The following is an 18523-nucleotide window of genomic DNA, read 5'->3' as shown; positions in this document are numbered from 1 at the left end:
GTAATTGTTTTATAATGACTATGATTTCGAGTTTGCGTACTAAAGAACTAATAGAATACTATTAAGATAAGTGGTCTAAATGATAATGTATTAATAATTCAATTAATTGTACCAAACTAGCCTAGTCTAGATTTTTGAAATTTTGAGAGAATCCTGCTACAAAATAAAATTTTAAATTTTGTGGCTTTTTTAATAAAACCCACACTTTTACAAACAATTTTAATACATTTATTTACATACATACTATTTAAAAGAACAGATTTTTACTTAAAGACAGTTCAATAATGTTAAATTAAATATTTAGTAGCATTCCATAACTTTCTTACATCAGTAACATCAATAGAAGGAAATTAAGAAAAATATTAAGTAACATTTATTTTTATAAAACTGCCCTTTGATTCTCCTCTTGTATGTTATAAACATGGTGGGTTTTACATTATACTGTAGATTGTCAACACAAGTTCCTTTAGTTATACTAAACAGCATGTTTTTAAACAAAATAGAAGTGTATGTTTCCATTCATTAGAAGGTCAAAAATATTCTCAGTGCAGACAAACATGTTCAATAAAAACACAAAAGCATGTCATTAGTATTACATACATACATACATTATTACTGACCAATTGCTACTTGTGTGGAGCAGCATGTATGGACATGGTTTGCTACAAATATCATGCTCATAAAATAGCAATACATATTTAGATTTTTTAGTATACCTACTATCTGGAGCATAGGTGAAAGGGGGCCTGCTTTTGGCACATCTGAAGTTCGGTTGCTTATGAGCAAGCCATAAAGTACATAGTGTCTACTTAAAGCAGGCATGCCTATTGCTAGGAAATGTGAACAGCTGAAGGGTACAATGATTCTTGGCATATGCTAAGAAGCAGGCCTTTTTATGAGCGTCTGCACCTTCACTTTGGGTACAGTGGCAGATAGATATGTTGATTGAAAACTTTTTGTTATTGTATTTCCTATGATAAAACACACTATTATACTTACAAATAACCATATTACATTATTTTATGAACTGATATAATTATAGACTTGATATAATAATTATTAAGTACATCGTTGGTTGCATTCCTTAGCAATACAGATAGTGGGAGAATGAATTCTGTGTTACAACCTTCTGTGTGCATGATCTGAAACTACAACTGTAAATTAAAAAGCACAGTCATTAGCCAACTTTACACTTCATTTTACAGCAACCAAGTTGGGGGATGAACTTGCTTGTCACACAAAAAAAAATTGCTCAGCAACCATAAAATTGTTTACAATTTAATTAAAATGGAGCACTGATCTAAGTATTATATCTTTTGGCAAATTGATTGAACACAACCTGAACACTGGATCAGATGGCTTGTATATTGTCTAGTGAACTGAAGCTTTTAGATGTTTCACACCTTATTATATCATTGTCATTCAACTAAGTAACTTTGCTAATAACAACAGAATACTGTACACCCCATTTGTTAGTTGGTTCCTTAAATGTGGCTTTGTTGGTAACTGGACTCTAGACTCAATAAAAGTTGCGATGTTGTATGGCTAAGCTAGCAAATCGGCTTTACTACCTAAAAATAACTTATTAATAACACTACACTAGAGGAGTCCCTTGCTATTCTCTCACTGATGAATTGTCTGGGGGGAGTTTCCTACCTTAAATTGAGAAGGCCACCAACTAGAGGAACTCTTACTATTGTGTAAATAGTGTTATTTGTTCATGTTTTCCTAAAATCTTACAATAATAGGACTAATAGGAGTACATTCTGGTACTTATTAATATGCCTGTCACTGTAAATGATTTCTTGTTTACTTTTAATTTGACAATTGAGGTTAGATTTTAATCGCAGATGACAGATGAAATATAGAGCGCTATAGCAATTCGACTGCTAAATGAAAAATAAATAATTTCATTCAAATTGTTAAACAAATAGACAGAAATCGGACTAAATACAGCTCGCTGACCGAAGACAGATTATCCAAATGAATGGAAAGAAATTAGGAACAATCCAACAACAAAATTGGTTTTGTCGACGGTATTAGATACTTAGGCGTTTGGCAACAGCGCGCTCAAATTTAGGCCTACTTGATATTTTTCCTGCACATGCATTTATCTGTTTCTCTGTCCGTTACACGGTTTTCCTATGGTCGGTTTTGGATTTACCATACGTGTATAAGCCATAATCTACATGTTAAAAAAAAAAGAAACAACTCGAAATTCGTGGATACCTAAAGTTAACAAGACCCAAACCATGGACAACGGCTGTTCCCTCTGGCTAACCTTCAACCTTCCACCTGGGTTTTAATTGCATATTGTACACCCGAGCACCCACTGTGACGTCATGCAGCGTATCGTTTTATCCCAAACTCGGCTGAACATCTTCGATCTGTCATTTCTGTTGTGTTGCGATTTGCAATGTCAACTAAAGACGTGTTTTGGCTTGGCGTCAGTGTTTACTGGAGTGTTTACAATGCCTGTCTCATTTTAACTCATTCTGATAGAAAAAGACGCCCTATGCTACTACAACTTAAAACTCAGGTTAGTACTGCCGTCAAAATACGCCTTAAACTTCCAATTTGTCAGTCAGCTTGTCACTATGCATTGCTAGCTTTTTGTCGTGTTGTCAAAAAAATTGCCATGCATTCAGCATGCAGCTTAAAATAATTGTAGTTTATTTTAATTTATATTACAATTATCTGATAATTGACGAAGATTATACACTAAAATCAAGGAAATGTAGAGTTTTTGATATGCATAAGCACAATGGATACAACGGCTGCTTGCCCAGGTAAGATAACACTGATTACAGTGGCAAATTGATACATGTGTAACCAACATGGCTGCATTACTACAAATTTAACAAATCTTACAGAATCTTATCCCGTATATGCTGAATACTTCCCCATTTTTCATCTGGATGAAAAAGCACAACTTCTTTGAAGAAATTGTCCTTTTTGAGGCCCATATTACGCACCAAGAAGTGCAACATATCAATAAAGTTGAAGAGCCAAATCATGTGCAATTTTTGCAACTACATTACAATGGTGGATAAAAAAGTAAGTTTTAAGGTGAGTTAACTGATTTTACTTAAATTAAGGGTGGGTTTATGCAGACATTAAATTAAAGCAAGTTAGAATTATACTAAATGAAAGTAAGGTTTGTAGTTACATTCAATTTTCAGCATGAAATTAACAGCTAAGAAAAAAATATGGTTCTGGTGCAACTTAGATGCCACCTTATTTTTAGTTCTTTTTTGATGAAATCCATGTCAGATTGTTTATTTAACTTACTTTTACCAAAATAAGGGTGGATGAATCACTTTCACACAGGAAAAACTCCTATGGCATTCTCCATACTAAACATAAATGACTTGTTTTTGATCGGTACCAGCACCACCAGCCTGATTGTTGAACATTTTGTTTGGTGCCTAACAACCCTAGCAATGTTGTCAAACAGAACTGTTTTTCTGTTCAAAATTAGTAAAGTCATTCTAAAAATTGATTTTTAATTTCTTAAAATGGAAGTTTCCATATTTTTTCTCTTTTTGAGATCTTAATAATTATTGCTACATATATGAATCGGCCACTATGGTTAGCACTAGGTTACCATGCATCTTTTTCAATACATTTACAAAAAATAAACATTGCCCCTTGTACTAATCTGACACTAAGGTTAACATTGTCAACTGTAATTATAGATAGTAAAGTGTCACTTTGCATGTAAAAACTAAAAATACTTATTTAATTTACAAATTTTCAAGTTATTTAACTATTAAACCCTTCATGTACTTGGTGTAACCTGACCACTTTCAAAGGCATTTTTTTACTATTCTTTTCCCAACAAACAGCTCCAACCACCCACTTTTGGGTGGAACTAAGTTAAATAAACAATATGACATCAATTTCATCAACACAAACAACAAAAATATGGTTGCACCTATATCGCACCAGACCCAAAAATATACAGGGTGTTACAAATTCGAGGCGTTAGCATTGCTATCTCAGAAACTATAGTTGCTAGAGCTTTGGTTAAATGGAGGCAAAGTTGCGTAAAAAAATGTTCATTACTTCGGGAGATATCTGATAAAAACCACAAAAGTCAAATTTCTATTTTATTTTTTTACTACTTTATTTTTGATTATTTTGGAAAATCTACAGGGTAATTCAAATTCGACCCTCACCATTGGGATCTCAGAAACCATAAGAGATACGAGAAAGTTTAAATTGGGGCAAAGTTGCGCAATATAAAGCTCAACCAAATGGTGTTGTTAAGGACCTAACCTTTATCGGTAGTGTTCCGCGAATTAATTTTGGAACGCATCCCAGTGTCGAGAGCGGAACGCGCAGACTAGACGTAACCTAACAAAATTTCAAGAACAATGATTTGCATTCTGACCTGGAGTGAACTCTCACATGGTTAATTTTAACTGGTCTTTTTTACCCCAAAAAACGGGCTTTGTAGTTTGTAAAATAAATAGGTGAGTTTCAATTCAAAATACAAGAAGTAAAACATCGATCGTCTACATGGTCCTTCGTAGCCACATTGTTCATTGTTAAATGAATCAGTGCTCAACAGATCACAGCAGAATAACGCCTCAACTAATCCCTGACAAAAACTGATCGTCAAATCCAGCAATCAAACACACAGCCTGGAGTTGAAGACCCTACCAGCAAGAACTGTAAGTCCGTTCCTTTTTATCCATCTTTAGCATTCAAACTTTACCTTGCTTATGTTTATCTTACCCTATCTTTAGTTTTGAGCAGGTAATGTCTGAATCACTTATTAGCTCTGATTTTCTATGATAAACTTATCCTGAACCTTTACACTGTTTTGCAGTAGTTTAATCAGCCTCAACATAACTTTAGCAAACTTATCTTCTTATCTTAATCACTATCATGGCTGAAAACAGTCTAGACTCTTTAATTAAAGCACGTAAAGTCATAAAATCTACCTTCACTAGGTTTATCACCTACTTTAACTCGATAAAAGATACAGAATGTACATCAGACATTCTTATTCAACTTAATCTAAGGCTAGAACGCTCTGAGCCGCTCTTAACTGAATTTATGAATGTACAAGATTCAATTGACAACATCTTAATTAAAGAAATGCCTCAAAATGTCTCATCAACTGACAGGGCAACAATTGAAGCAGCAGAGCGAGCTAACTTAGAGAAAAGTGAGCAGGAACGAAGTAGTTTTGAGGATATTTATTACAATCATATAGCTCAAGTCAAATCCTACATTGTTAGAGCAAATCAAAGCACTACCACCTCAATATCTACTTCAAATATTCCTCAAAACAACTCTGTGGGCTTAACTTCTGGAGTTAAACTTCCAAACCTAAATCTGCCTACATTTACAGGTTCTTACAGTGAGTGGATGCAATTTAATGATATCTTTAAATCATTGATTGACTCTGACACAAGTTTATCAAATACTCAAAAATTCTATTACCTCAAAAGTTGTCTAGAGGGAGAAGCAGCTACCATTTTAGACTCTTTAAAGGTTACGGATTTAAACTACACTATTGCTTGGCAGTTATTGCAAGATAGATACCAAAACAAGAAAATAATTGTAAATAATCATTTAAAACATATCTTTGACCTTGATCCTATCAATAAAGAATCTCATCAAGCCTTAAGGCACATGTTTGACACTGTTACCAAGCATGTTCGCTGTTTAACATCTATTGGCCAGCCAACTGACCAATGGGACACAATCTTAGTATATTTAGTATCAAACAAATTTGATAACAACACAAAGCGAGCTTGGGAACAGTTCGATTGTGCTGGTGATTTACCAACCTTTGCGGAACTCAGTGCTTTTCTCAAGAAGAGATGTGAAATCTTAGAAACTTTAAGCTCAAACTTTAGAAAGCAAGAACCAAACATTTCTACTAAAAAACCTAATATACACAGCTATCATTCTAACACAGTACAATCATGTGTTTATTGTGCAAAATCTCACAATGTATATAACTGTTCCGATTTCCTAAAGTTACCAATCACTGAAAGAATCAAACAAGCAAATCTCAAGAAATTTTGTACAAACTGTTTGCGCAAAAAATCATTCTACAAAAGATTGTAAAGCTTCAAATTGTAGAGTTTGCAACAAGAAACATCATACATTGTTACATATTGTTTCAAATACAAATCAAACTCAAAACGGACAAAATTCAAATGTTGCCAATCCTCTGAATGGAAATGCTGACAATAACACACCTGCTGAAACTTTTGCAGCTTCTTCAGTTATAAATATGGCCTCTAGTAATTTTAATAACATTTTACTAGCAACTGCTGTAGTTAAAGTACTTGATTCTAATGGCATGTTACATCCATGCAGAATACTTCTAGACTCTGCATCACAATCAAACTTTATAACTGAAAACTTATGTAAAAAGTTGAATCTCAAAATGCACCCAACTAACTCATGTGTTATTGGGATAAATCAAAATCAATCTAACATAAAATTTAAGACTGAGATTAAAATTGTCTCAAATCATAATGCATTCACTGTAGACTTATCTTGTTTAGTCTTAAATCAAATTACCGGTCATTTACCATCTGTATCCTTTGATGGTTCAGCCATACAAATACCACCAAATCTCCGCCTAGCAGATCCTGACTTTAACATATCAACTAAAATTGATGTCTTACTGGGAGCTTCAGTTTTCTGGAGAATTCTCTGTGCAGGACAAATTGATCTCGGCTTTAACAAACCAATCCTTCAAAAAACCCAGTTTGGGTGGATTCTTTCTGGTAATTGTGAAACAAAACTATCATCTAAAAAGTCATCTAACTATGCATTTCTCTGTACTGAAGATCATTTTCTAGAACGGCAAGTTTCAACCTTTTGGGAGCTCGATTCAGTTCAAACAAAGCCAAATTTATCTCAACAAGACTTGATTGTAGAAAAACATTTTCTTGAAACTACTCAGCGAGATAACAATGGCAGATACATAGTTAGCATTCCTTTTAAAGAAGCTGTATCTAAACTAGGAGAATCTAGATCTTCAGCTATTAAAAGATTACAGAGTGTCGAACGTAAGTTGACTAATTACCCTGATTTATCAAATGACTACCATTCATTCTTAATAGAGTATGAAACTCTAGGACATATGACCAAGGTCATAGAGTTACCTAATGACTCAGAAACATACTATCTTCCACATCATTCAGTCCTAAGGCCAAGTAGTACTACTACTAAAATCAGAGTTGTTTTCGATGCCTCAGCAAAATCCAGCTCTGGTCTATCACTTAACGATCTTCAATATACCGGTCCAGTTATCCAAACTGATCTTTTCTCTTTGCTTCTTAAATTCAGAAGATATCCTTATGTCATGACAGCTGACATAGAGAAAATGTTTAGACAAGTTTTAATCAACCCTAAGGATCGTAAACTTCACAGGATTCTTTTCCGCGATAAACCTTCTGATGAATTGAGTTGCTTTGAACTTAATACCGTAACATACGGTACAGCATCCGCTTCATATCTCTCTACGAGATGTTTAAAGGCTCTAGGAGATGAATTTCAACAACAGTTTCCAAAAGCATCTGATATTATCAAGAATAATTTTTACATGGACGATCTTTTAGTGGGAGATGATTCAAAGAAGTCTCTAGAAATCATAAAAGATCATGTAACATCTATCTTAAAATCTGGTGGTTTTAACCTCAGGAAGTTCATGTCCAATGTACCCTCTCTATCAGATCAATCCCTATCTGAAGATCATTTCTACAACTTAAAGCTGGAAAGTCAACTTCAAGAAGCTAAGACATTGGGAGTTGCTTGGAATCGCTATACTGACTGTCTAAGTTTTACGATAAAGAGCTTTAGCAATGAAGTCGTATCAAAAAGAACGATTCTGTCTTCCACAGCTCAAATTTTTGATCCGCTAGGATTACTAGCACCCATAATTGTACAAGCTAAGCTTCTGCTGCAACTTTTATGGCAACAAAAATTGAGCTGGGACGAATCACTTCCTCTTAATTTACACACCTCCTGGATTACATTTAGAAATCAGCTTCAACACTTAAACTCGTTGGAAATTCCTCGATTTGTTCTTATTAACGATTATACAACCATTGAACTTCATGGTTTCGCTGATGCTTCTACTAAAGCCTACGGTGCCTGTGTTTACCTAAGAACTATAAACGCTAAAAAACAAGTTAAAACTCATCTCTTATGCGCTAAATCCAAAGTAGCACCTCTTAAACCCGTCACTCTACCTCGACTTGAACTTTGCGCTGCTTTGTTGTTAGCTCGATTGGTAGCTAAGGTCAGTGAGTCGTTAAATCATCTTTCTCGAATTTGTTACTATACGGATTCAACCATAACTCTCGCGTGGATACGTGCAGATCCACAAAACTGGAAGGTTTTTGTTTCGCACCGAGTTGCGGAAATACAAGAGTTAACCCAACCTCTAGATTGGTTTCATGTCGTTTCAGTGGAAAATCCAGCTGACTTGGTGTCAAGAGGCACTACACCCGAAGCTCTAATTCATTCCAATTTGTGGTGGCACGGCCCTGCTTGGTTATCTGACTTTAATCTACCTGCTTCTCATAAAGACTATGACAGGCCTAAGAATTTGAACCAATATCCTGAACATCGTAAAATCGCCACCGTGCTGACTGCAAGCACCAGTAATTTCGATATTTTTAGTACATTTTCAAATTTTACAACTTTACAACGAGTCGTCGCTTGGTGCTTACGTTTTAGCACAAACTCTAAGTCTTCTAAAAATAAGCGCCGTTCTGGATGTTTAACAGTACTTGAACTCCAAGCAGCCACTTATAAGTTAATAAGTTTAGCCCAAAGACAAGTTTTTTCTCATGAATTCAGTGCTCTTCAACAAAACGTAAATATATCAAAAAAGAGTAAAATTCTAGCTTTGAATCCTTATTTGGAAAACGATCTAATCAGAGTGGGTGGTCGTCTCCAAAACTCAGAATTTTCTCACGACAAAATTCACCCAATAATTTTACCTAATCACCATCCCCTTACAAAATTGATAGCACGTTATCATCATGAAAAACTCCTACATTGCGGACCTCACCATCTTCTTTCTTCGTTACGTCAACATTATTGGCCTATTGGCGCCCGCAATATAGTCAGACAAATTGTACACTCTTGTGTAAAATGCAGACGTGTAAAACCAAATAAGTGTCAGTTTTTAATGGGATCCTTACCTGCTGATAGGTTCAAGGCGAAGTTTCCATTTGAACATACCGGCGTCGATTATGCTGGTCCCTTTGTCGTCCGTGACAGAAGATCAAAACCCTTTAAAGAAGTCAAATGCTATGCTGCGATATTTATTTGTCTTTTGACAAAGGCTATCCATATTGAACTTGTGACAGATCTTTCAACTGATAAATTCTTACAAGCCTTTAACCGTTTTATCGCCCGTAGAGGTAAACCTAGACTTGTATCATCCGATAACGGAACTAACTTTGTCGGTGCTCGAACTAAACTCTCAGATTTGTCAAAATTCATTTCAAATGAGAAAAATCAAAATAATATTATCAATGCTACCCATAACTTGGGAATAACCTGGAAATTCATTCCTCCTCGCGCTCCTCACTTCGGAGGGTTATGGGAGGCAGGGGTAAAATCCTTTAAAGGACATTTACGTAAGGTAATTGGTTCTCAAGTTTTGTCATACGAGGATCTCGCTACAGTTATGATTCAGATAGAATCTGTTCTTAACTCTCGCCCGCTACATCCTCTTTCCCCCGATCCTACTGACCTAAATCCACTAACTCCCTCTCACTTCCTGATCGGACGACCATCTGAGGCTATCCCGGAAGAGGATTTAAGAGATCAACCTTACAATCGCTTACAAGCTTACAAGCGACTTCAGAGGCTACACCAGTTGTTTTGGACTCGCTGGTCAAATGATTACATTTCGGAGCTTCAGATGAGAAGTAAGTGGAAGGAGAATTCCTCATCGACAGTACAGCCTGGAATGATGGTAATCGTCAAAGAAGACAATCTTCCACCTTTAGCTTGGAGGTTAGGACGTGTTCTCGAAGTCCATCCTGGGAAGGACAGCATCGTGCGTGTTGTGACCGTACAGTGCGCGGAAGGTGCAATAAAGCGTCCGGTGACGAAAATTTGCCCACTCTTTTATAATGACTCTCAGCAGTCAGAGCCTGATTTCTAACTAAGTTATGGCCTGAGTACGTTGAAAGACATTTAGTCTTTCAAGGGGGGACTATGTTAAGGACCTAACCTTTATCGGTAGTGTTCCGCGAATTAATTTTGGAACGCATCCCAGTGTCGAGAGCGGAACGCGCAGACTAGACGTAACCTAACAAAATTTCAAGAACAATGATTTGCATTCTGACCTGGAGTGAACTCTCACATGGTTAATTTTAACTGGTCTTTTTTACCCCAAAAAACGGGCTTTGTAGTTTGTAAAATAAATAGGTGAGTTTCAATTCAAAATACAAGAAGTAAAACATCGATCGTCTACAGCTGTTTTAAAAATTTTGATTTTCCGAGTACTTCCGAAGATATCCGAAAAAAACTGAAAATTTGATTTTTTGTTTTTATTTATTTCTAACCTTATTTGAAGAGATATCCCAAAACTAAAAGCATCTTTTCATTGCCACTTTTTCCTAGCTATTCGATGATGGATTCAAATTTGCCACACGACGTTTCGTTTTCTGTCAGTCATCATCAACTTTCTTTTTTCTTATGGGCGCCATATTGGATTTTTAGCCCACCAAATAGTACGTTTTATTCTGATTTTAATGATGTATAATAACTTATGATTTGCTTCATAAATAACAAAATAATTCAATAAAAACTATTTTTACTTTAGTTATTGGCTTTGAGTTAATGGACCGTTTTAAAAAATGTCATTATTTGACAGTACTTGTCAAACACGATAATTCGGACGATCATTAGTGACAAACCATTTTTTATTCATTCATATTTATTCGAGTGAATAAACCGGTTTAAGTCACGTGTCTTATACAGTATTTTATTAAATTTCGACTTTTTATATTAAAAAAAAAACTAAAATTACAGTTCTATTAAATTTGCACCGCGCCCCGTAGATGTAACATTGATGTTTGTTTGTTTACATCTGTAAATAGACGAATGTCATTCAGAGTGATTTAATAGTTATTTATACAGCAAGTGACTTAAACCATTTTTTATTCACGAAAAGAACAACTAGGTCCACAAGCGTAGCGAGTGGCCTAAGCTGTTCGAGTGAATAAACCGGTTTAAGTCACGTGTACACCTTTGTGACTAAGTATGTTCAGGCCAATTGCGTGTGACAAGTACTACCAAGTAATCTTCATAAAACGTCTCATTAACTCAAAGCTAACTAAGGTAAAATCTCTAAAAGCTCTAATGATCGTCCGAATTATAGTGTTTGACAAGTACTGTCAAATAGTGACATTTTATAAAACGGCCCATTAACTCAAAGCCAATAACTAAAGTAAAAATAGTTTTTATTGAATTATTTTGTTATTTATGAAGCAAATCATAAATTATTATACATCACTAAAATCAGAATAAAACGTACTATTTGGTGGGCTAAAAATCCAATATGGCGCCCATAAGAAAAAAGAAAGTTGATGATGGCTGCCAAAAAACGAAACGTCGTGTGGCATATTTGAATCCATCATCGAATAGCTGAGAAAAAGTGGCAATGAAAAGGTGCTTTTAGTAGTGGAATATCTCTTCAAATAAGATTAGAAATAAATAAAAACAAAAAATCAAATTTTCAGTTTTTTTCGGATATCTTCGGAAGTACTCGGAAAATCAAAATTTTTAAAACTGCATTTGGTTGAGCTTTACATTGCGCAACTTTGCCCCAATTTAAACTTTCTCGTATCTCTTATAGTTTCCGAGATCCCAATGGTGAGGGTCGAATTTGAATTACCCTGTATAGCACCTTGTGGAGGCACTTTTTTATGCTCTTCAAGAAAACAGCTTTAGTTTTCAGCTCCGACGTTTCGTTTTTTAGATACCATCATCAACTTTGATTTTTCAAATACGGACCTGAACTTTTTATTTCATTTTTTAGGAACTACAGACCTCCCAAAACTAATGATGTGCCACACTTGTCAAAAAATTATACCTAGTGTACTTAGGTACTTGTTTTTTTTTTTTTGATCCATTTGTAATTCATATGTTGTCATAATGAGTAGATAATTTAGATTGATATGATTTAAGATTTAGGTTTGGCTCTTTTTAACACTAAAAATAAAGTTTAAGCTGTTTCATCAAAATTCAACCTCAAATTCAAACATGTGAGTATTTGAAAAATAAATAATTCACCAAAAAACCAACCAGCAATGAACCTAATTATTAAATTATATCAAACTAAATTATCTACTTATTATGACAACATATCAATTTCAATTGCTTAATTTATTTAAAAAACTTTAAGTACCAAGTATGTACATAATACACTAGATATACTTTTTGACAAGTGTGACACATCATTGGTTTCAGAAGGTCTGTAGCTACTAAAAAACGAAATAAAAAGTTTAGGTCGGTATTTGAAAAATTGAAGTTGACGATGGTATCTAAAAAACAAAACGTCGGAGCTGAAAACGAAAGCTGTTTTCTTGAAGAGCATAAAAAAGTGCCTCCGCAAGGTGCTATTGATTTTACAAAATAAAGTGCTGAAATATAAAGTGCGCTAATAAAGTGGTAAAAAAATAAAATAGAAATTTGACTTATTCGGTTTTGGTCGGATATCTCCGGAAGTAATGAAAATGTTTTGATTTTTTTTTTACCAAATTATTTAGCAATAAAATGCGCAACTTTGCCTCCATTTAACCAAAGCTCTATCAACTATAGTTTCTGAGATAGCAACGCTAATGCCTCAAATTTGTAACACCCTGTATGCATGTGCCTCACCAAGTTATTTTGTTTATCGGCATGGTCAAATTGGGTTTTTGGTACTTACGTTATTAAAATAAATTGCTTCCTGTATTTGTTCAGAACAATTTCTAACAAAGTTGTCCTCCTTACTGTCTAAGATCTCATCATAATTTTTTGTTTGATGAGATTTATATTATCTTGTAATCATATCATTTGGGAGTTGATTGATAGGTGCAGGGTGATTGATTGAATTTTGACCACCCCCTTAACTTTCATAATTTTGATTTTAGCAAAAAACGTTAAATGCAAAACTAGTAGATATTTAGGTCTACTTTATTCTTAGATAAACAGTTATTATACAGGGTGTCCCAAATTTGAGTAACAAACCAAACAAACTTATGTTTTTTTAAATACAGTGACCAACTTTTTATACGCTATTTGAATTCTACGTCAAATTCTAGGCCTAATGGATGTAGAATGTCTGTATCCATATTCAACTGTTTCCACAGCAGCATCCTTGATTGATTCAATTTTGACCTCCTCCTTAACTTCCTTATTTTTGATTTCAGCAAAAAACGTTAAATACAAAACTAGTAGATATTTAGGTCTACTTTATTCTTAGAGAACCAGTTATTATACAGGGTGTCCCAAATTTGAGAACCAAACCAAATTTATGTTTTTTTTAAATACAATGACCAACTTTTTATCTTCTTCTTAGTTCTAGGCCTAACTGATGTAAAATGTCTGTATCTATATTCAACTGTTTCCGAAGCAGCATCTGTTACTTTAACAATGTTGCCTCGACTATGTGATTAAGGGTTTATTTAGTTACTCAAATTTGGGACACCCTGTATAATAACTGTTTATCTAAGAATAAAGTAGACTTAAATATCTACATCTAAATTGATACAACATGTTTTTTTACTAAAATCAAAAATAACGAAGTTAAGGAGGAGGTCAGAATTCAATCAATCAAGGACACTGCTGCGGAAACAGTTGAATATCGATACAGACATTTTACATCAGTAACGCCTATTTGACGCAGAATTTAAATATCGGATAAAAAGTTGATCATTGTATTTAAAAAAAACATAAGTTTACTTCGTTACGCAAATTGGGACACCCTGTATAATAACTGTTTATCTAAGAATAAAGTAGATCTAAATGTCTACTAGTTTCGTAATTAACGTTTTTCCCTAAAACCAAAATTAAGGAAGTAAGGGGGTGGTCAAAATTCAATCAATCAAGGATGCCGCTGCGGAAACAGTTCAATATCGATACAGACATTTTACATCAATTAGGCCTAGAACTTGATGTAGAATTTAAATATCGATTAAAAAGTCGGTCATTGCATTTAAAAAAAGACATAAGTTCGTTTGTTACTCAAATTTGGGACACCCTGTATATTAACTGTTCATCTAAGAATAAAGTAGACCTAAATATCTACTAGTTTTGTATTTAACGTTTTTTGCTAAAATCAAAATTAAGGAAGTTAAGGGGGTGGTCAAAATTCAATCAATCACCCTGTACATTGGTATAAACAACTTTTGATGTACTAATTTGTTTTCACAGGTTTTTTTTACCTTGTGCTTAATTGTTTGATTACAGTTTTTGTTTTGTGTTTTGTTATTTGCTCAATTCACTTATGTCAGTTTCCCCAACTTTGGCTAAGTAGATTATAAGGACATCTCAGATAAGTTTACTTTAGACTGTTGTTGCATAGTTATTTTGCATCGGATCTGTCACATTCAAACTTGAACTTAGCTAGTTGTACCGGGTGACCCAATGAGACTGTTTCTCGACCATATCTCGGGAACCGTTCGTTGTATAACTTTGGTGTAAAAAAAATTATGGGGTAAATCGGCCATGAAGAATCGCAGGAAAATATTTTCAAGATCTAAAAATAACCACCAGACGGCATAACTGACATTTAAATTTTAAAATCGCATTTTCTCTAAATTTCTCATAATAAACTAAAAAGTTTTTTTCACATTTTGAAAGAGAACCAGTTTATCTATAATTTTGGTTAAATAAAATGTTCAGTTATTTGAAAAACAAAGATGGTGTGGGGTGTTTAATTGTTTTTGCAATAACCTGCTTTAACTTTTTAACGGTTTGACCGATTTTAACAAATTTGGTATCGTCGAAAAGAGCATTCTTTGGGCAATCAGAATCAACTAAAATATAGTTATTTTAGTTGAACCTTTCTCCGCCAGGGGGCTAGTTATGACACCATGACCCAAATACTAAAAAAAAATCAGAAAAGTCAAATGAAATGATATGACTTTTTCTTTATGAAAAAGTAGCCAAATAACATCCAAATAGGCTAGGGAAAAGCGTTTTTCAAAATCTCGATCCTAACCTAACCTCAAATATTGGAAAAATTAGATTAATGGATCTTTGAAGGCCAAGGATCGCGCGGTAAATGTTCTAAAACTATTAAATATTTAGCTACAAAATGAATAAGATGTTAAAGAGGCAATTGTGAGTTTAAATAGAATTCATTTAGGCATTATTTAAAAAAACATATATCATCAGAACATTCATGTTGCTCCAAAGGGACTAAACGCATCCTGAACTTATTAAGTCACTTTAATATTACTCTTGAAATTCTTACTTACCTTTAGTTTAGCAAAGAAGCCTAAAAACCCAAATAAATATACTATAACCAAATTACACATATTTTGGAACCATTAACAAAGATTTTTTGTCAAATTTGATGCCCCAAATCTAACATTTTGGGTAAAATTTTAAACTGTTTTTTTTTTTTTGCGATTTTTTTATCTCTGGGGAAGGATTAAGGATATAGTCTTTGCAACAAGGCCAACTTCCCGCGAGGATATGATTGCAAGAATTAGAAATGCCATCTTGAACATCCCAAGAGCTGAAATTGAGGCGTCTTCAGATGTGCATTCAAAATAACGGAGGCCATTTTGAACACCTGAGTCGCCATTAGATCTCTTTCTTTTTCCGTCTCATGGGTTTTATTAAAAAACGAAAAAAAAAACAGTTTAAAATTTTACGCAAAATGATTTGGGCATCAAATTTGACAAAAAGACTTTGTTAATGATTCCAAAGTATGTGAAATTTGGATATAGTTATTTATTTGGGTTTTTAGGCTTCTTTTTTAAACTAAAAGTAAGTAAGAATTCCAAGAGTAATATTAAAGTGACTTAATAAGTTCAGGATGCGTTTAGTCCCTTTGGAGCAACATGAATGTTCTGATGATATATATTTTTTTAAATAATGCCTAAATAAATTCTATTTAGACTCACAACTGCCTCTTTAACATCTTATTCATTTTGTAGCTAAATATTTAATAGTTTAAAACATTTACCACGCGATCCTTGGCTTTCAAAGATTCATTAATCTAATTTTTCCAATATTTGATGTTAGGATCGAGATTTTGAAAAACGGTTTTCCCTGGCCTATTTGGATGTTATTAGGCTATATCTATATTTGGACATATCATTTCATTTGATTGTTCTGATTTTGTTTAGTATATGGGTCATGGTGTCAAAACTAGCCCTCTGGCGGAGAAAGGTTCAACTAAAATAACTATATTTTGGTTGACTTATTGCCCAAAGGATTGTTACGGTCTGGGCCTACTATGCTCGATACTTTTTAACGAGCGCTCGCTTCGGGATGAAACCGATGCGCCGCAATACCTGGCCGGGCGCGTATTAAAGTAGGCCACAGTTAGGAAGCGCTACCTGGAAGATTCTTGAATGGTCAAGGCAACCCGCGAAGCGTTTCGCGGTCATTCTAGAACGTGGTTTGCGAATATAAAAGACGCGGTGTCAACCGCAATAGTAGTGAATTTGGGAACGCGGTTAAGTTTAAATAGTGGAATAATTGTGGAATTGTAGTAGTGTTTTTAGTAGCTGTGTTAATTATTGTACGGAGTGTTTTGAAGTGTAATAAATTTATTAATTGTTGAGTTAAATTGACTTTGTGTGAACCCACGGGAAAATCGTAACAAATGCTCTTTTCAACGATACGAAATTTGTTAAAATCGGTCAAACCGTTAAAAAGTTAAAGCAGGTTATTGCAAAATCAATTGAACACCCCACACCATCTTTGTTTTTCAAATAACTGAAAATTTTATTTAACGAAAATTATAGATAAACTGGTTCTCTTTCAAAATGTGAAAAAAACTTTTTAGTTCATTATGGGAAATTTAGAGAAAATGCGATTTTAAAATTTAAGATGGCAGTTACGCCCTCTGGTGGTTGTTTTTAGAACTAGAAAATATTTTCCAGCGATTCTTCATGGCCCAATAATTTTTTTTACACGAAAGTCCTACGACGAATGGCTCCCGAGATATGGCCGAGAAACAGTCTTATTGGGTCAACCGGTACATACTTAAATTTGTCTTGGAAGTGTGGGGGAAACAGGCATTAGGCCCACAGAGCCCTTTGTCGGAAAAATCTGACAAAGGAAGAAAACATTAATCAAGATAAGATGTAATTGACATTTGTCATTTGTCCAAATCCTATTCAGGCTATGTGCTATAAGCAAATAATAATAATAAGTAATATTAAGTTAAGAAAGTTAAAAGTTGACCAACTTCTTAATTTAACTTATCTAAACTTAATAGAAAATTCAGTTGCATAAATGCATGTTGCAATTACACATGTTGATGTTTCTTAGTACTAAATTAGTTTAGCTTAATTCTATTTTAATGTCCTGCATAAATTCACCTTTTACAGCATTGCTGTTTTCATTATTGTTTTACATTTAACACAGTAATCGTCATTATACACTTTAGTAAACCGAATTGCTCAACATTGAATTAATATGTATTATACAGGGTGTTTTTTAATGATTGCAAAAAATTATTTAAAAATCTATTCTACATCGAAAAATAATGACAGTTTATTTATACAGGGTGTTACAAATTTGATGCATTAGCATTGTTATCTCAGAAACTATAGTTGATAGAGCTTTAATTAAATTGAGGCAAAGTTGCGCATTTTATTGCTAAATAATTTGGTGAAAAAATTTAAAAATTTTTTATTACTTTGGGAGATATCCGACAAAAATCGAAAAAGTTTTGGGAAATCAATGCACCTTCTGGAGGCACTTTTTTATGCTCCTCAAGAAAATAGTTTTAGTTTTCAGCTCCGACGTTTCGTTTTTTAGATACCATCATCAACTTATTTTAATTAAATTAATTTAATTTTTCAAATACGGACCTAAACTTTTTATTTTGTTTTTTAGTAGCTACAGACCTTCCGAAACCAATGATATATCACGTCAAAAAAATATATCTAATGTATTACGTACTTGGTACTTTAAGTATTTTAAATAAATTAAGCAATTGAAATTGATATGTTGTCATAATGAGTAAATAATTTACTTTGATAAAATTCAAAATTAGGTTCATTGCTCCTTTGAAAAAAAGAGAGTTTCTTATAGTACTTTTCAATTCATTAATTTAAAAAAATATGTTTTTGGTTAATTATGTATTTTTCAGACACTCACGTGTTTGATTTCGAGGTTGAGTTTTGATGAAACAGCTTAAACTTTATTTTTAGTGTTAGAGCAAAACCTAATTCTTAAATCATGTCAAACTAAATTATCTACTCATTATGACAACATATGAATTCCAAAGGCATATTTAAAAAAAAAATAGGTACTTAAGTACAGCAGATATAATTTTTTGACA

The 18523-nt window shown here is 33.7% G+C and overlaps 1 long non-coding RNA gene across 2 annotated transcripts; it reads right to left on the bottom strand.

Annotated features, from left to right (window-relative positions):
* Window positions 1-214: 214 nt before the first annotated feature.
* LOC145739999 (uncharacterized) lies at window positions 215-2683 on the bottom strand. Of its 2 annotated transcripts, none has more exons than XR_014181321.1 (2): window positions 1628-2683; window positions 215-1571 (listed from the first exon to the last, which is right to left on the bottom strand). It is a non-coding gene; the product is annotated as an uncharacterized LOC145739999 (long non-coding RNA). The 2 variants fall into 2 exon arrangements; XR_014181322.1 differs by having other exon boundaries at window positions 1657-2683.
* Between the last annotated feature and the right edge of the window lie 15840 nt (window positions 2684-18523).

This window comes from Ips typographus, unplaced genomic scaffold (genome assembly GCF_016097725.1).
Source record: "Ips typographus isolate SLU unplaced genomic scaffold, UJ_Ityp_2.0 IpsContig93, whole genome shotgun sequence".
Classification (NCBI taxonomy): domain Eukaryota; kingdom Metazoa; phylum Arthropoda; class Insecta; order Coleoptera; family Curculionidae; genus Ips; species Ips typographus.
Note: the sequence above shows the minus strand (reverse complement) of the source record. Positions and strands in the feature narration are given on the sequence as shown.